We start from the raw sequence: 6,246 nt of genomic DNA, 5'->3' as shown, positions 1-6,246 counted from the left end.
ACGGGCCGCCGCCGATGTGGGTCACGAGGAATCCGCATCGAGGACGAAATATTTGGCCGGATCCGTCCTCGACCGTCTTCGCACGACGTACGTGCAACATTTGGTGGTATTTAATATACGTCATTCATATTATCCCAAGCATAAAAAAAATAAAAAAAATGCTTTTGTGCTGCACTTGCACTTAAGAGTACATTGCGTGTGTTGCAAAAAAAAAAAAACTCGTATACGAACCAGTGTTGAAAACCATTAAATAATTTTTTGGGGCACATAAGATGTAACATATCATTTATACATAAATATACATTTTTGGTGATATTTTACAAAGCATGAAATATGTAAATGCACGTTACACTTATTACAAACGCAAATTGTGTGGCTGTGGCGGATTCTACATCTCCTTCGGGCTTTATTAGCATGAACAATCATAAGATGACCTTGATTATCATAACGCACTTCATCTATGGCAGGTGCAAGATTTCTTTGAGTAATTGTTTTATCAGTTGTTAAAAGTCGCAAAGCAATGCAAGATTTAAAATTAAATCAATCACTTCGTCATCAAAAAACCTAAAAAAAATATTTCAGGCGGAGTTTTTCCAGAAAGCCTATTTTTTAGTTCCTCATGTGATCTAAATCCATCGGATATAGGTGTGTGAGTGTACTCAATCTGACCTTTCTTCCATTTCCGTCTTCTTTTGAATTCCAGGGTTTCATCATCTAATGAGGTTTAGTAGTTGATGAATTACAGGACTGTTGAAGGACAGCTATATCTTTCGGTGTAACTAGAAAGTTCCAACTATTTCAGTTGGTTCCCCAAACTCTTGTAGATTCCTGTTATCGTTCATATCTTCTTCGTCAGTCACGGTATCCACGTCGGGTGGAATATAGATCTCGTCAATATGTTCTGTAAATATTTGTTCACGTTATTTTTAGCATAAATTTACAAGGAATGGAATGCTACAATACATAAGAATACGTAAATCCAAATAATACCTGTTATTGCCCTCATCCATCACGATCTTCCCCATAGCCGCCTCTAATTCCTTTTGATTCAAATACCTCGGAAATGCCATATTTTACGAACTGTAACGTTCACTGCACAAGGCACAAACTAATACTAAAGAACACGCTAATTGTTGGATGTTTATTCTACATTCGCTGACTTGTCTAGACTTGCAGTAACAAAGTTTTGTTTCACAGATAAAAGCATTCACGCACCAGTAAATATTTTCAAAAAATAAAGCATAATCAATATAGTATTTCCAATGTAGGTTTTCTGCGATGTAATCTATAAGGCTGTTCGGAAAGTCATTTCGTTTTTTCCCGTCAGAGGACTTAATTACGTTTTTTCGAAACCAACTTCACACTTAAGCCGCATAACCATTATATGTCTTGAGAGCTGATATTGCAAGGCTTGTGTGTGAAAAAGTTCTATTAATTCTACGCAGTAGTTTTTGGTTGGTGCCCTTTTAAATATGGAGAGCAATAAGCAGCATTTTCGTCATATTTTACTTTTTTACTTCAGAAAAGGTAAAAATGCTGTCCAAGCGAGAAAAAAATTGACGGATGTGTATGGAGAAGGCGTGTTAACAGTACGCCAGTGCCAGAACTGGTTTGCAAAATTTCGATCCGGCAATTTTGATGTCGAAGATGCACCACGGTCTGGAAGGCCGGTCGAAGCTGACAAAGATGCGATAAAGGCATTAGTTGATGCAAATCGGCGAATAACCACACGAGAGATCGGTGAGAGATTAAATTTGTCGAATTCGACTGTTTATGGCCATTTGAAAGGCATGGGCTTAACCTCGAAGCTCGATGTGTGGGTGCTCCATGTCCTTACGGAGCGAAATTTGTGTCGTCGCGTTGACGTGTGCGATTCGCTCCTCAAACGTCAAGAAAATGATCCATTTTTGAAGCGGATTATTATTGGGGAAGAAAAATGGGTTGTATACAACAATGTTAAACGCAAGAGGTCATGGAGCAGAAAAGATGAACCGGCTCAAAGCGTGTCAAAAGCCAACATTCACCAAAAAAAGGTGATGCTCTCCGTTTGGTGGGATGTCAAAGGAATAGTTTTTTTTGAGCTTTTGCGGGGCAATACAACGATTAATTCAGAAGTCTATTGTCATCAACTAGACAAATTGAATGATTCACTTAAAGAGAAGAGGCCCGAATTAATCAACAGGAAGGGTGTAATGTTCCACCAGGATAATGCGAAACCTCACACAAGTTTGGTCACTCGCCAAAAACTTTTACAACTTGAATGGGACGTACTGCAACATCCACCATATTCTCCAGATCTGGCGCCTTCCGACTACTATTTGTTCCGGTCCCTGCAAATTTTTTGGATGGCAAAACCTTTACCTCAAATGAAGATGTCAAAAACCACCGGAACCAGTTTTTTGCCAGCAAGGACCAAAACTTTTATGAGAGGGGAATTATGTTACTGCCAGAAAGATGGCAAAAGGTGTTGGACCAGAATGGCCAATATATAATTTAATAAAATATTTATTCATTATACGAAAACTGTCTTTCATGTTCCCCAAAGAAACGAAATGACTTTCCGAACAACCCAATACATACTATAGACTTAACAAAAATGGCAAAACAAATCCAAAATATATTTTTTTACTATTTCGGATTTACTTGAAAAGGTGATACCAATTTATGTACCACTTTTGTTAACTTTTGAAGTCATATATAAGATCTTTCCTTTACACATAAATTAGCGATTTCTACGGTTTTATGTCCTCTAGTAGTAATAATAATAAAATTTCTAAATGGACGTGCAAAAGTATTTCCTGGATGTGACAAAAAAAAATCATAGAATCGGTAGTGCACCACTGGGACAAAATTGGTTAAAGCGGTCTATACTCTTCCAACTCTCTGTTAGCGTTCTTCATTCGTACAGGATTGCTTTCGAAAAATCGTCAGTGGGCGCGCGGTTTCTTGTGCTAAAAGGACGGACGCATTGCTTTCCTATCGTGCTCATGTGGACCACTATGGAACTTTGCAAAATCGATGTAATTTTATTGTGCATGCACACTGTATGAAGTGTCTTCCGCAGCTCGCCGAACTTCAAAGTTGCGGCAAACTTTGATAAATGCTAAAATTTGTACAAATAATTTTCGACTTCCCATGATATTTTTTCAAATATCTCGCGAAACCTGAAACTCTCTCTCTCTCTCGACTGAATCTACTCAATTATCCCATGTTTTTTAGTATATAATTCCAATAGACTAAACGGTTTTCGAGAAAATACTTGTTTTCTGAAGCCATTCAGTACGTCGTAATAATAAATGACGTCATCGCGTCTAGATTGAGGACGAGCAATGGTGATTCTCATTTTGATTTTTGCAAACATTTCGAACAGCGTATGCGCTAGACGAAACCCAGCTCTTGATGCGGCGCATGACACTGTTTGAACCGATTAGCCATATTTTTTACGATTTTTGATTTGCTGTTAATAATTTACCCTGGAAAAGAACAATTTTGTAAACCTTTTAGATTTTTGGCCCAAAATTTAAAAACCCTCTATCTAATCAAAAAAACGCTTAAAATAAAAGTTATAGTACTGGATCTTCCGCGTCTGCTAGTTTAAGAATTTTGCAGATCGGGTGAATGGTTATGGAGAAAAACATGCTTTTCTGGAAGCCAAAATAACCAAAAAAAAATTCAAAACTTAGCGGAATTTAATTGCGCTCGACTTTAATGGTTAAAATGTGGGTCTGAACTTCTACTTCTCTGCCAAATCTGAAGTAGGTAACTGCAAATTTAGGGCACCTATTACGTTTTTTAATATTGCACGGAATATCGCGAACACCCTGTACAATAGCTGAAAACCTTAAATACAAAAATTTTAGCTGTGTATGCGAGCTTTATTGCCAGAGAATTGTAGGTCTCGACTCAGTTTACGACGCGGTTTAAATCAAATATAATTTACCCACAAGAACGGGAGTTGTTACCCTGTATATAATTCAAAAAATATTCGAAATGGACGTTTTGGACCTGAATGTCCCACGATTCCTGGTATATGAATTTTTCAGAGCGTGACTGAAGCTCAGTTTCAGTGAAGCTCTGAAGACGCCAACAGGGTGACTGGCGAAACGTCAGCGAGTTAAAAGTAGAATATGTTATAAACGAAAACCATAAATACAACAATTGTAGCTCTCGATGTGGCATATTATTTACGAATTTTGATGTACGGCTCATAATTTACTCTGGAAAAGGACAATTTTTAGTTTCCTCTAGATTTTTGACCATAATTGGAAAACCCTGTATATAATAGAAAAAATGCTTGAAATAAAAATTATAGTACTGGATCTTCCACGTCTGATGGTTAAAGAATTTTGCAGATCGAATTAACAGTTTTGGAGGAAATAATTTTTTTCTGGAAACCAAAATAACCAAAAAAAAAATTCAAAATAAAAAAAATAATTTGCGGCATTTGATCGTCTGCACTTCTACTTTTCTGCTAAATCCGATGACGGTAGCTGCAAATTTATATCGCGAACACCCTGTACAATAGGTAAATATAAAAGTCTTAGCCGTCTACACGGGCTATATTTTGGTGTAAAACAAATTGGCTTCTGAATCGCAGTCTTCTAGTTATAGTAAATACTAAAAAAAAAAATACTTCGCGACCCCCCGGCCCCCCAATAGCTTCCGTTAACTGACCAAACGCTATTTTCTAGCCAAATATGAAGTCGTTAGCTTCAAATTGCGGACGCTTATTGTGTTGTTAGTAACCATTTTTCAGAAAAAAAATTCTTGAACCCTTGCAAATGTGGTTTTTACATTTTTAAAAATACCCCCCGCCCCTTCAAGGGCCCTTTCGGTTTCATTAGGTTATAGGTTTTCAGTACCCTAGCTCAAACCCTTCGGAAGATATTCTCATTTTTACGACAGAGAACAGAGAACGGACAGACGAACAATTTTCAGGTTCTTGTCAATAAACCCTGAACATAATCGAAAAAATTCTTGAAATAAAAGTTATGGTACCGAATCCGTCGCGTCTACTGGCTAAATAATTTTTTGTATCAAGTTAATTGTTTTCCACAAAAACCAAAATAAGTAAAAAAAAATCAAAAATTTTCAAAAAATGCAGACTCTACAGGTCAGATGTGGGTGTGAACTTGTACGTCTCTGCCGAATTTGAAGTCGAGAGGTGCATATTTGGGACACCTGTGACATTTTTCAATGTAGCACAGAATATCCCGAACACTCTGTAAACACCTGTAAAATTGCACAAACATAGTCAATAAAATTCCATTCTATCCTATTCACGTTTCGTTTTGGTTGTTGTTGGAAAGTTTATTTTATCTCCCTCTCCTTCTACTCTCGTAATTGCCCATTTTTTCTGCGAAGTTCCTGCGCCAGTGGCGTGGTTAATCTTTTTCCTCTCATATTGTCCCAAGATGTATATGTTGAAACTCGATGAAATGTCGTCAAACATTGGGAACACAACAGAAATCAGAATTTTAGCCGATTTTAACAGTGGGACAGGTAAGAAACTGAATGATGAATGAACTGATCCTAACTTTGGACAATCTGAAAGCATACAGTACGCCTGGATGAATACTAAAACCTGTCTGAGAATATGTCTTTCGAAGAAAGTTACGATATACAACAGCCAAAAAGCAATAAAGTATGGCGGTCAGACGAAATTAAAAAGCTAATAAACGCGAAATAGCAACTGTACCTGAAATGGTTGAAAACCTTCAAAAATGAAAACAGGAAATACCAGAGATTTCTGCGTAACACAGAGCTTTCGCAATGGTAGCTGAAACGGAATACCCCTAACAAATAGAACGGTATTTAGCCTACAGCTTACATATCTAGGGAACGCAAACTAAAAGAAACCTATGAAGATTGAGGACTGACTATGAATCTCGAAAAAAAGAAATATCTATGCGTAGGAAGGGGAAGTGGTAACCTACAATTCTAAAACTCAGAAAAAATAGAAGCCGAACTTGTTCTGTAGTTTGGTTTAGTAGTTAGTTAATAAGTTTTGAACATCAAATGAAACTAGACATGTGTCATAGAAAAGTAAACCGACGACAACCGTAAAGTCAAACTAGGACGCAAAACTCAAAACTAGATGTGAACAATGACTCCGCAAGAATCACCAAAACAATACTAGTAAAAACCCAAAAAAAAACCACTTTGAAGATTCTCCAATGAAGCAGAACCAGCATGAATCCGACCAGTCCAATGAGACACCTGGGCACACTCAGAAGGAAGCAACAT

This window comes from Cylas formicarius, unplaced genomic scaffold, assembly GCF_029955315.1.
Source record: "Cylas formicarius isolate icCylForm1 unplaced genomic scaffold, icCylForm1.1 PGA_scaffold_9__14_contigs__length_23061073, whole genome shotgun sequence".
In the NCBI taxonomy this organism is placed as follows: domain Eukaryota; kingdom Metazoa; phylum Arthropoda; class Insecta; order Coleoptera; family Brentidae; genus Cylas; species Cylas formicarius.
Note: the sequence above shows the minus strand (reverse complement) of the source record.